Source organism: Anomaloglossus baeobatrachus, chromosome 1 (assembly GCF_048569485.1).
Source record: "Anomaloglossus baeobatrachus isolate aAnoBae1 chromosome 1, aAnoBae1.hap1, whole genome shotgun sequence".
Lineage (NCBI taxonomy): Eukaryota > Metazoa > Chordata > Amphibia > Anura > Aromobatidae > Anomaloglossus > Anomaloglossus baeobatrachus.
In genome coordinates, this window is record NC_134353.1 from 567,556,279 (window position 1) to 567,570,085 (window position 13,807).

The 13,807-nt window shown below is 39.2% G+C and overlaps 1 long non-coding RNA gene across 1 annotated transcript in view; it reads left to right on the plus strand.

The window, feature by feature from the left end:
- LOC142245108 (uncharacterized) overlaps nt 1-5,069 on the plus strand; it is a 1,140,303-nt gene extending 1,135,234 nt beyond the window's left edge. Inside the window, exon 6 of the long non-coding RNA XR_012724730.1 lies at nt 5,027-5,069. This is a non-coding gene — a long non-coding RNA (uncharacterized LOC142245108). The remainder of the gene's footprint in view (nt 1-5,026) is intronic.
- The last annotated feature ends 8,738 nt before the right edge of the window (nt 5,070-13,807 follow it).

Below are 13,807 nucleotides of genomic sequence, written 5' to 3' on the forward strand. Positions count from 1 at the left end.
CAGATAGTCTTTATATCGGATACTAATTTTGACTGGTATAATCACAACTGCAATGTACTGCAGTGCTTGATCACTGCAGTACATCGCAGCTGTCACTGAGAAAGAGCTGCACTTAGAAAATGTGAGTGATCATGCTACAGGCATGATCAATCTAGCTCTCCATAGTCAGGTGACCTGGAGGTCATCATGATGACCTTGGGTCACCATGATGACGATTGGGCCCTTGCAATTAAATTTTGGGAGTTCCGATCGGAGGGGGGAAGGGAATATTTCCCAGTCGCCTAAATGCTGCATTTGATATCGATAGCAGCATTTAGAGGTTAAACAGTTAGGGATGGCACAGTGACCATCCCTAGCTGTGAGAGCCGGGGCTTCGCTGTCGGGAGTGGCGAGTCCCTGGTGGCAATCTAGTCTTGCACAGAGCTGATGCCCCCACGATTACCCATATGTCCTCGGTTGGGAACGACCTCCCTTCCAAGACGAATAGGTTCATCCTTGGTCGTGAAGAGGTTAAGTAATTGTTGCTCACCGCTATAGTAAATAACTGCAATCTATTGCTTCATATATATATATATACGAATACACACATACACGGCGTTCCCTCGGTCACATGAGGTGTCTTTGCAAAATGTCGTGATTGTAAATGCGACGGTGCGGATACACTTTTCGTTTCACTTTTTCCCCATTATGTAGATAGGGCAAAATTGATTGGTAAATTGGAACGCGCGGGGTTAAAATTCCACCTCACAACATAGCCTATGACGCTCTCGGGGTCCAGACGTTTGAGTGTGCAAAATTTTGTGGCTGTAGCTGTGATGGTGCAGATGTCAATCCCGGACACACACACACAAAAACACACACACACACACACACACACACACACATACACACACAAACATACATACATACATACAGACATTCAGCTTTATTAATATTAATATATATATATAATATAATATATATAAAGCTTAATGTGTGTATGTATGTATGTATGTTTGTGTGTGTATGTGTGTGTGTGTGTTTTTGTGTGTGTGTGTCCGGGATTGACATCTGCACCATCACAGCTACAGCCACAAAATTTTGCACACTCAAACGTCTGGACCCCAAGAGCGTCATAGGCTATGTTGTGAGGTGGAATTTTAACCCCGCGCGTTCCAATTTACCAATCAATTTTGCCCTATCTACATAATGGGGAAAAAGTGAAACGAAAAGTGTATCCGCACCGTCGAATTTACAATCACGACATTTTGCAAAGACACCTCATGTGACCGAGGGAACGTCGAAGACTATGTTTTGATAGGAAAATGTAACCCCGCGCTTTACAGTTACTCTCCAAAAAACATGGCTCCATTAAAGTAAATGGAGCCTGGAACTACAGGTTATTAGTAGGAGCTGTGATTTGTTGCTATAGGAACAAAATACATTCATAGTATAAAAAGCTTATATGTGAGGTAATAAGATGTCGGTGGGGATACGGATAGAGAAAGAGAGACAGACAGAGAGACAGACAGACAGGGAAAGAGACAGAGATAGAGACAGACAGGGTAAGAGACAGACAGAGACAAATGGTGAAAGAGACAGAGACAGACGGTGAAAGAGACAGACAGAGACAGATGGAGAAAGAGACAGACAGAGACAGATGGGGAAAGAGACAGACCGGGAAAGAGACAGACCTGGAAAGAGACAGATGGAGTAAGAGACAGATGGGGAAAGAGATAGATGGGGAAAGAGACAGACAGACATGCAGACAGGGACAGAGACAGGCAGACAGGGAAGGAGGAGACAGCCAGAGAAACAGACAAAGATATATGGGGAAAGACATAGACCTTGATAGAGACAGACAGGGAAAGAGACAGAGAAATAGAGACAGACAGGGAAAGAGACAGACAGGAAAAGACACAGACAAAGAGACAGGGAGACAGACGGGGAAAGAGGCAGACCTGGGAAAGAGGCAGACCTAGAAAGAGACAGATGGAGAAAGAAACAGAGAGATAGAGAGAGACAAACAAATAGACAGACAGAGACAGGCAGACGGGGAAAGAGACAGACGGGGAAAGAGACAGACGGGGAAAGAGACAGACGGGGAAAGAGACAGATGGGGAAAGAGATAGACGGTGCACATTATTTGGCCAATTTAGTTAAATCTGTGTGGAATATCTGTGGTGTTGAAATATATGTTGTGAAATTCTTCTAATAGCTTAGTTTTCGCCTTTTAATAATTACATTTCCATGTATTTGTTTTGTGGTTTTTGTGTGCAGAATACATTTTTGTTAATACATTCTATTTTGTTAACAACACAGTTATTAACCCGGGTGAAGTTGGGTAGTACAGCTAGTATATATATATATTTATATATATATATATATATACTTTTTTTTTATATATATATATATATATATATATATATATAAAAATATATTTTTTTTTTCTATGCATAATTCGATAATTCGTTCTGCAATATATTTTCAATGATCTCTGTGGAACATTTTTTTTACTTTATTGATCTCTTTTTTACGTGAAAGTGATGAATCTATAGGAGCCTCATTTTCAGGGGAAAACTGTCATTTATAGTCACATAAGTCGTAGGCAGAGTTGATCTCAGTGTGCTAGGACACAACAGCCCTGGGAAAATAAAAGCTATAAGCTGTAATAATTTGTTTCTGTCTTCACTCCAGGGTCTTTGGCTGCGTCTAACAGCTAAAGACCCAGTCTTCTCCAAGTAGATTGCACAAGTTTTTACCCTGTGTAAACTGACAATATGGGAATTAAAAAACACCAATCACTGTATATTTTCAAATTAATAAGTAGACAATATTAATTTGTGTTTATATTAATACTTCATAATTCCATTTTATCAGCTATCATAATTCCTGTTAACAAAATATTAGAATGTACCATAAGAGATGGGTAATATTTATCCTTCAATATTATTTTAATTTAATATTGTCTTCATGGTTCCCACTCTCAATACTTGAAAATCATGGCAATTTTTTTTTACCTGTCATAACAGGTTCTGATAGAGAACATGCAACATTGTTAATTCATAGATGTTATGGTCGTTTCAAATAAGAAAAGACATCAGAGTCTGAACAAAACATTGGATCTCTAATTGACAACCTATTCTACGGAATAAACATTTCCTAGCTAGCTGGCCTTTGTTTAGAACATCCTTGAAAACAATCAACAACCTGTTTCAGGCATGTTCCTTTAGTGTATAATTTGCTTTTAAATTAGTATTTACAGTTCTTATTTTTAGATGTAAAATGTTCTTGGCACTTTGTCTACAATAAATAAGTTAATATAAATGGGAACTCTTTTTACTTTCTATTTTACTTTTTCTATATGCAAGTTTGATTTGTACTAAGACTTGTTTTTACACATACTAAAATATGTGTTAAACCAAACTCTTTATTAATCTTCTGTCCTAAAAGATTTGCCCAAAACATTGAAATGGTTTTAAAAGGCAAGCCATTATCAATTTATCTCATGAAAGAACATTGAGTTCTACTCTAGATGAATAAAATGATTAATGTCTAAAATTAATTTGTAATTTTGTAATAATTTGATATAAAATTTAACCTAAAGGGACAGAACACAGTGAATAATATAGCCAAATTGAAAAGATAGTAGAAATATATAGGTTCTTATAGTGAAAATGGTAATATCTCCATTACTTTATAATTCTATATTAACCTGCAATTTTTAAGGTGTATGGGTCTCATTAATGAGTCTCGTGAAACAAAAATTAGTCAAGAAGTGAAGTAGCAGTCTTCATTACTGGCTTTGTTGTTCCATAGGAAGAAATAAAATTAATTAAATCATATTCTTGGTTAGTATATTGGAACTTTTTCCATTATTCTATACAAAATTATAGAAGTAACTAACTTTTGAAAGTCAAATTAGTAATCTTCCCTGAATTTTCCCAGGAAAATTCGATTTACAGTGAATTTATTCACCGCAAATTGAAAGTGATCCAAGCCTCTAATTCTACTGAAACGACATGCACGACATTATGAGGTCTTCTACAATTGTATACAATGTAGTGCAATAACTGCAAGACATTATGAGGATGCCGCACCGGCAGCACCTGAGGTCATAATCAATCTTCTAGAAAAAAGGTAATGAGACTTCAGCTTACCATAGGCAACTGCACTCAAGGACTTGCAGGTGCTCGTGGTCCTCCAGGCCGGCCAGGCTGGTATATAGCTGAGAAGACTTTAAGAGTGGACCCAGCACCACAATCCAGTATATTAAAATATCAAAAATTTATTAGGTATTAAAAAATACAACGGATCCCAAACTTGAGAGAACACGCATAAGGGCACCATCAATCAATCTTCTGGATGTGTATGATGACAGCAATCAATTTAGGAGATTTGCGACAATCGATTTGCAAATATTTCAATTTGACGTATTCAACGAGTCCCTAAAAGCTCACCACCAGTTTAATCTCCATCAATTCGATTTCCTCATTTCTTTAAGTTTGTATTAAGTGAAAGATGTAACTAAACAATTCATTTTGTATGATATTAGTAATATTGTTGTTACCAATTATATGTAAATGCTTAAATTCGTTATTTGTACGACAAGATGAGATGTGAAGATATTGTACACAATGTGAGGAGTTATTTCCAAGGTTTTATATTAAGAGTCATTCAATTGTTATTTCATACAGTAAAACAGGATTTTTTACTTTGGTAAATGGAACAACTGGCTAGTTCCATGTGTCGTTGTGTGTTCTGTCCCCTTACACAGAAATTCAGATGCTTTGAAAAATATGCCATTTAGATAAAAGATAATTGTGCAGTTATGAACAAATTTTTTGGGGGGGCAAAAAAGTGCACTTTACAGTCTGAAATCATGGTATTTAAGTGGTATTTAGTGGAAAAACTATTTTAAAGTGATCATATAAATTTCCATAAATTTCTCCATTATCTACATTCCAATTCATCAAAGTAGTAGCTTAATAACTTATAACAACATCATATTTTTTTCTGTATAACTAAATGTGGTTTCCCATTTCAGACCTACCCTGGGACTACAACAACAAGATGTTTTCTGGCAACAAGTAAGCTCTAATTTTCCCACTGTCTAGTTTATTCATTGTTTCTAAATGAATGTTAAAAATGATTGTTATTTGTGAACAACTCCCCCTTCGAGCTACCTTCCATGACAATAAAGATACTTTTATTTGGGCAGATAAAGTGATAATATAGCAAGTTGATTGGCATTCATTTACTTACACTTATGCGCTACAATAATTTTAATGGTTTCTTTTCTAAATACAAGATACAAAAGTTTGTGTGATTTTATGTAGGCATAAACAATGCAAATTATTGTGGACATATTTACACTGGGTAATGATAGTGAATGAGTAAATTAGGAATTCAATTTTATTTAGAGCTGTCAAAATAAATAGTATAAAAATGTAGTTATAATTAGGAAAAAATAAAGCTTTCTTGTAAATAAGAATTGCTCATTGTATGTTAAAATAGTTGTGGTATATATTATTATTATTATTATTATTATTTTTATTATTATTATTATTATTATTATTATTATTATTATTATTATTATTATTATTATTATTATCATTATTATTATTAATAATAATAATACTAATAATACACCCATCAAAAGGAGGCCTATAATGAGTTATAAGGTAATAATAGCGAACTATTTAATCCTTTCAAAACCAATTTGAGCAATAATAAATAGAAAATAATAAAAAAAGTCAAATTATATAATTTAACATGTAATTAATAAATGTAATATGCAATAGAATAAATATTACTTATCCTAATCACTGAAATAAATAAATCAAAAAGTACAAAATAAATTCCCAATGTAGATCACAAAAAATATAAAAACAAAAGAAAGAGGAATTGACTCTTTATAGTAAAAATTAGATGTAAATAATGTATATAGCTGTGTCAAGTACTGCTATAGTAACAAACTAGTAAAAAAAACCTATAAATAATGTAATATCATGATATAAAATATATTATAAATAATTACTAGCCAAAGAACAAATAATAATATGATCATAACATGATTTTGAAAGATGAACATCAAGTCACAATTACTTAAAGAAGTGGTTCACCCATATTTATTATTTGCTAGATCAATATTATGTTGAGAAACTATGCTTCTCTCAAATACCTTATGTGGGAATAGTGCCTGTGAGAGGCGCTATTGTGGACCGCTGTTCCCCATCGCTTGACCCCCGGGCTTCACGACCTTGGGGATCCGGTGATGTCACGTCAAGTTTCTGACCACGTGACATCACTGTGGCTGGCCGCAGTCTTCCTGAGTCACTGGGCTGTGGGCAGAGTTTCACGGCTCATCACAGCCCAGCATGTCTCCTGCTTGCAGCACTTTGCTGTGAGGGAGGAGGGAGCAGGGAACCGAGGGGCTGTCACACTGGGCTGTGCTGACTCGCACTAACGAAGACTGCAACTGCGGGGATGACACATGATTAGGAAGTTGACGTGACATCAACCGGACTCCCGAGGTCATGGAGCAGGGGGTCAGGCAATGGGGAATAGTAGTCCGCAATAGCGCATCTCACAGGCACTATTATCAACATAAGGTATTTGAGAGAAACATTGTTTCTCAACATAATATCGATCTAGCAAATAATAAATATGGGTGAGCCACCCCTCTAATGACTAGAGATGATTGGACCTGTGGAAGTTTGGTTCCCTGAGTTCAGCCAGACCTTAGATAAAGTTCAGTTTAGCCATAAGGCTAGAGCTGAATCCCAATGAAAGTTACTAACTGAGCAGTTTTGGTCTCTGCACACATGCAGCCAGGAGACACAGCAGGAGACACAGATCACTTCCGTTCAGGATTGGCAGGGTTTTTCCATTTTTTTTTAGTGCACACTATATCTGATCATGCTGTTTTTACCCCCAGTGTGAGCCTTTCGAAAACTGCAAGAGGCTGACCACCAAGCGTACTCAAGTACAGCAATGCTCACTCGAGTGGAGTTCATATGTAAAGGACCTGAACTCTGTTTTTTTTGTGAAGTTTTTGTTTGGTATGAATACCAAACACTGAACTTTTGGTTCACACATCTTTATTAATGACATAATAAATATAGATTTAACCACTGTAATAAAAATACGTCTAATATACAGTTGTACAAGACTTATGGGTGTAATGCCTCTAATAAATGTACCCACCTAACATAAGCACCTCTATTATGCGTAGTTGTACCAGACTGATAGCTATATTTCAATTTACAAAACAGTACAAGGTCACAATGTTAAATACAGTATAGTTTATTACCATTCAAGTAACAAACAACATACTGATAATGACAAACTTCTGATCACAACATAATTTTAGAAAATAGAGGTATGTGACATAATCATGCAGATAAATATAACTCATGTGCAGATACCTCAACGTATGTTTCACAATCTTCGTCAGGAGTTAATAGCAAGGTGCTCTTTTGTGTACTTACTGCAAAGAGTTGGACACTGCTGAGACAGATGTCAATGGAATCTAAAGTTTTACCTTTGAACTTATTTTGCCTCAGTGCAGTAAACAGACACATGAAAAGTTTCACTTAAATGCAGTTTTCTGGCAAGCAGACATAAGTCATTATGAAATATTCATCAAAGAACATTTTTCTAATGTGAAAGTAGACCTACTGAGGTTCATAGAACATACACATGTAAAAAAATACATTAGTTTTTAATATATATATATATTTTTTACAAATAAAATTGTTGCCACCCTATAAAGTAACCAAGATAATCAGCATGTAGGGAGCATTAGCATTTTTGCCCAAATGTAGTTTGAATATTCTAGTCATACCTGCTTATGAGAATGCCCAGCACAGTAGAAACTGTTTAACTATATGGCTTTTATTCCCCATTTTTTCATGTGATAAAATCTTTTAGCATTGCTTCATCTTTACTGAACAAAAGGAAATTGTATATTAATTGAAATCAACACTGTTCCTTGTTGCTGTTAGTTATTGGGTCATGTATGTTAAGGAGGATGTGGAGGAAGTGCAGCAGGACACAGATAAATGACACCTGGCAGTGAAACCAAACCTAGAGCCTAATCCTGTGGACTACATCATCTCACCTAGTTACAGTGGGTCATCGTTGCTGCATACTAGTTTCACCAAGTGGGTTGTGAAAGGCATGTACTAGCCATGTTCAGAATTGCTGCTCAAGATGTCTATTGTGCAGTGCACACTTGAGTTCAGTGTCAATTTTAGAGAGCCTCCATCATTCCCTTACATATGAGAGCACAGAGCCAGCACCTCTTTCTATGGGAATTAATGGTTGCTCAGAATTTTCCAGTAAAACTGAGTGCACACAAATATTGCTCAAAAGGCAGTGGATACAGCTATGTGGTACAGCAGAGATTTGGCCACCAAAAACTTGACTAGTAGGAATTTAAGTTAGCAGTGGCTAACTGGCAGTGTATGTTTTTTTTCTTCTCTACACAATCAGGTATAGGAATCTGATGGTGCTACAGAGAAGGTGGAGGAGTACTTAGAGTATGTCAGTGAGTGGATGAGCAGAGGGAATGACAGCTGCTGAAGCGGCAGTACAGTATAGCTAGTGTATGGGTAGCGATACATTATGGTAGTACAGCAGGAGAGCACATACATGGGCGGCTACCTCATGCATGCACAAGAACGACTGAGCGCCATGCAGCGTGCTCCAGGGTCTTTTATTAACTAAGAACCACCCACAAGATGGTGACGGCCAGGGCAAGACCGAACCTGGACCAATAGGATGAGAGAGCATTATCACTGATATCACCACAACCAATTAGACGCCAGCGCGTCATCGGTGATATCACCCGCGGCCAATCAGGCAATGCCACGTCACACGTCGAGAACCATGTGATCCCCGCATTATCTGTGATGTCACCCATAGCCAATGAATGGCTGCCACGTGGCAGACATGCTCAGAACGGATTAAACCACACTTAGTGCAAAACTCCGTTACTTTACTTAACGCATGCGCAGTTGCCCTGTTCTTTGGACTTAGTCCCAAAACCACACAGAATTCAGTCCAAAGACTGAGAAGCAGACCAACGAGTGGCACGCTGCGACCGGGAAGCAGACGGAGAGGATCTCGGCCTGTAACAGCAAATGTTTACCTTTACCATTTGGTAGTACTACAGCCTGGATGGCTGGTATCTGTGGTGGAGGTGCTGCTGATGCTTGTGACACTCATTGTGGTTTTTTTTTTACCTTATTACTTGCTATTGTCAGTTTTTATTTTACTATACATTCTACACTACACTAAAATAATATTTTATCACTGTTTTCAACCTCATCTATTTTCCTCTTGACAAGAAGGCTTTAAAAACTGCTATGAAGATACATATTCAATAAGTTAGCAATAGCATCAGCTCGTAGTATTGTGTGTCGTGCATGAGTGTCAAATTTTAGTACTAAAACAGGTGTGCCTAAAACTCAAGTAAGTCAAAGATGCAGAATTTTTTTAACACAAATATTCCCCTTTCACAAAGAGGACTGAACAAGAAATTTTAGGTAGACACCTAAATAGCCGAATGCAGCAACAGGCTCAATAATGGTGCAATATGTATAATGAGAAATTTAACAATTAAAATAGGTCTGCAAAAAAAAATATTTATATACAAGAAATTAAATTGTACCCACAGTTGGGGGTTCGGTATATACAAAATTGCTCAAATAAACAAATAGTACCTTGCTTCCACCAACTATTAAATATATAAGACATACATTTTATATATACAGTACTTTAAAATCCATATGTTTTACTGTGCTGTTTAAAATTAGCACTCAAAATAATATTTATTGCCAAAGAAAGTGTCACAGGTGTGCCAGACAGTTATGTGTTTTCTGGCCATAGAAGGTCACAGCGTTTGGCAACGCAGAATGCTCCCTTACTTTCTATTGTTCCTGCTGTCAGTATTCATTGGTATAGGTAGCTTTCCTGCTGGATTAATCTCTCCTTTTTTTGGACCCAGCAGGAGCTCGACTTCCACCCAGTGGTTGATTATCAGTATGCCATTGGTGTTTTCATACCCCTTCCTTCCTTGGTGAAATTTTTCAGTTCATTCAAGCCTTGGATGCAAGCAGGTGACTTGTACTCCTCTGTGGTATCATTGCTGAAAACCATGCTGAACTCTATCTGTGTCATCTGTCGATAATTAGTTCATGCATGTTCCCCCCGTGTGTCTTCTATAGTGTTTAGTGGGTTGACAAAGAGATCATCCTACTCATTCGCTATTTAGGGTCCAGCACTAGGGATATCTAGGGACAGCTATCTGTCTCGGTGCATAGGTGTGGTCAGGGGTCACCATCTTCCCATTCCCTAGACACAGGGGTTCCCTTACCTTCTCTTTCACTGTTTGCCTGGAACTTTCCCATACCTAACATGACAGAAAGCCAGTAGAAAATGCTGTCAAACAAAAGTGGTTATATTAGCCTACCAGCTGATGTATAGATGTAATGTGATCTCTAAAGCAGTGTTAGATAGAGAACTGTTAACAGTCAGCATGCCTGCAGTGCCACTGGCCGACAGCTAAAAAAGGTTTGTGACACATATTTTTATGAGGTAGATATCAGACATTAAATGTCTAGATTTTGGTTAATTTTCTTTTATCATTTTTAACATAATTATTTCCCCTTTACCAAAAAGGATTAAACAAGAACTGCAAATACTCAGTAAAGTCTGTTGTCACACACTTAGGCCCCCTTCACACGTTTGTGAAAAACACGTGCGTGTCTTATGTGCCGTTTTTCGGTTCCGTGTTCCGTTTTTTTGTCCGTTTTTCTGTTACGTGTGACATCCGTGTGATTGTGTATGCTAGCCGTGTGTGCGCGTGGAATGTCCGTGTGTGCGTGAGATACGTAAGTGTAATGTCCGTGTGTTGTCCATGTGATATGTTCCGTGTGTGATGCACAATGACGTTGCTATATGCCCGCTGACAGCAGACAGACAGCGTCACGCGATGAGAATGAACTCGGGTGAACTTCACCCGACTTCATTGTCATCCCGCGGCTCTGTCTGTGTCACGTACTGATTAGCGGTCACCCGTGAAGGACTCACCGGTGACCGCTAATCCCCTGAGTGACTGAAGTGAGCAGCGCGATTAGCGCTGCTGTCACTCAGGTTACCCACGGCTAGCTGGATCCTCCACCCGAGACCGCAACTCACCTGTGACTTCATCGCTGTCACTCAGGTGACTTGCTGTCACAGTTGGAGGACCCAGCGGTGGCCGCGAGTAACCTGAGTGACATCATCGCTGATCGCGCTTCTTTCCTCAGTAGTTGCGTGGAGCTGAGAGGAGCGGCAGTGTTCTACTGCAGCTCCTGTCACCTTCATGTAGCAGAGCTGAGAGCGTTGCGGGATCTCCATGGATTACACCGGACATGGATGGGTTTTTCAGGGCTTAATAAAGTGGTGAGCGAGGGTGTTTTCTTTTGTTTATTATTTCAAATAAAGGATTTTTCGTTGTGTGTGCTTATTTTCTTTGACTTACAGGTTAATCATAGAAGGTATCTCGGGGAGATGCCTGTCATGATTAATCTTTGACTTAGTGGCAGCTATGGGCTGCTGCCATTAACTCCTTATTACCCCGATTGCCAACGCACCAGGGCAAATCGGGATGAGCCGGGTACAGTCCCGGGACTGTCACATCTAATGGATGCGGCAATTCCAGGCGGCTGCTGGCTGATATTTTTAGGCTGGGGGGCTCCCCATAACGTGGAGCTCCCCATCCTGAGAATACCAGCTTTCAGCCATTTGGCTTCACCCTGGCTGGTATCTAAATTGGGGGGAACCGCACGTCATTTTTTTTTAATTATTTATTTATTTTTTTTACTGTTCGATATTGACATGCCCACCAGCGGCTGTGATTGGTTGCAGTGAAACAGCTGTCACTCAGCATGGGGGTGTGTCTCACTGCAACCAAGCATAGGCACCGGTGGGCAGGGAAAGCAAGGAATACGAGATTGAACAATGAGCGGTCGGCTTTTTCAAAATAGTAAAAGCCGCCAGAGTTTTTTTAACAGCTGTGCTGCTCCGCGGCAGTGATCGGGGAACGGTGAGTATGAGAGAGGGGAGAGACTGACTGAAAGATTGAGAGAGGGACAGACAGAGAAAGAGACCGACAGACATAGAGAGACCGACCGACGGACTGAGGGAGATTGTCTGACATACACAGACAAAAAAGATTGACCGACATCGCTTCAGAAAAGCACAAAACGTACACGGACCATACGGAGATGCATCTGTGTCACGTATGTGTGCTCACGGACCCATAGACTTTCATTGGGTGCGTGTGTGTGTGTTCCGTGCAGAAAACGGACATGCATCCATGTTTTACAGACAAACAAACGTATCACGCACACGGACACATGCACCCTATGGAAAAACGCACGTGTAACTCCATACATTAAATAACATTGGAGTACGTGTGTCCGTGTCTCCGGTACATATGGAAACGGACCTAACACGTACCGGAGACACGGACGTGTGAAGGGGGCCTTAGGGGTACTTTACACGTTGCGACATCGCTACCGAAATATCGTCGGGGTCACCGCTGTTGTGACGCACATCCGGCGCCAGTAGCGACATCTCAATGTGTAAATCCGAGGAGCAATGATGAACGAGCGCAAAACAGTCAAAAATCGCTGATCTGTGTCACGTCGTTCATTTTCATAATGTCGCTCCAGCTGCAGGTACGATGTTGTTTGTCGCTCCAGCGGCATCACACATCGCTGTGTGTGAAGCTGCAGGAACGACAAACATCTCCTTACCTGCATCCACCAGGAATGCAGAAGGAAGAAGGTGGGCGGGATGTTGCGTCCCGCTCATCTCCGCCCCTCCGCTTCTATTGGCCGGCCGCTTAGTGACATCACGGTGACGCCGAACGCACCTCCTCCTTGAAGGAGGGATAGTTCGGCAGTCACTGCAACGTCTCCGACCAGGTATGTGCATGTGATGCTGCTGTAGCGATAATGTTCACTACGGCAGCAATCACAAAATATCGCACATGCGACGGGGGGGTGCTATCAAGCTGGACATCGCTAGCCGATGCTAGCGATGTCGCAACGTGTAAGGTAACCCTTACTCTGACAGTCACTAATTTTAGAATTTTTTTTCTTTAAGAAATATTGCCTTAACTTGCTGCTTTCTTGTACATGGAGAATGAAAAAATATGTAATTGAAATGCTGCAGAACACCAGCCAGTTACTCTATATCACTGCTGCCACCTCTCCTATCTGTCTCTCTAGGAACCTATGTATTTTTCACCAGGTATTTTTTTATTTTCTTCACTGCTGCAGTTAAACAACACACACTGTCTGTAATACTTATCCAGTGTTTCATGGCTTTCTCTGTTTATCTCTTTTCCTGAGCTGTGACATCTTTCTACTGTCTAGAATTCCCCTAAAATGGTTGCTGCATTTATATAGGCTATGATAGTCCCTCCTGAATGGCTATGCTATACTATGCGATGTAATAGCTGCAGGGCATTATGTGGCCACATCTGATGGCATGTGAGCCTCCTCTGGCTGTTGCAATCTCCTGCTTTTGTAAAATGGCGTTCATTTTTTTCAATGATTCTAATCAATCAAATTACAAAGTGATTGAATTTGGTCCAGCAAACTTCCTAAAATTCTTCATTTCTGTACAATTCCTACAAAAAAACAAAAATTATTAATTTCTGTACAAGTCCTACAAGTTCTACAAATAACTTATTATTTATTTTTTTATTTCTTGAATACAATATTTACATTGTTATTATTTACAATTAACTACTACTTAGATTGTA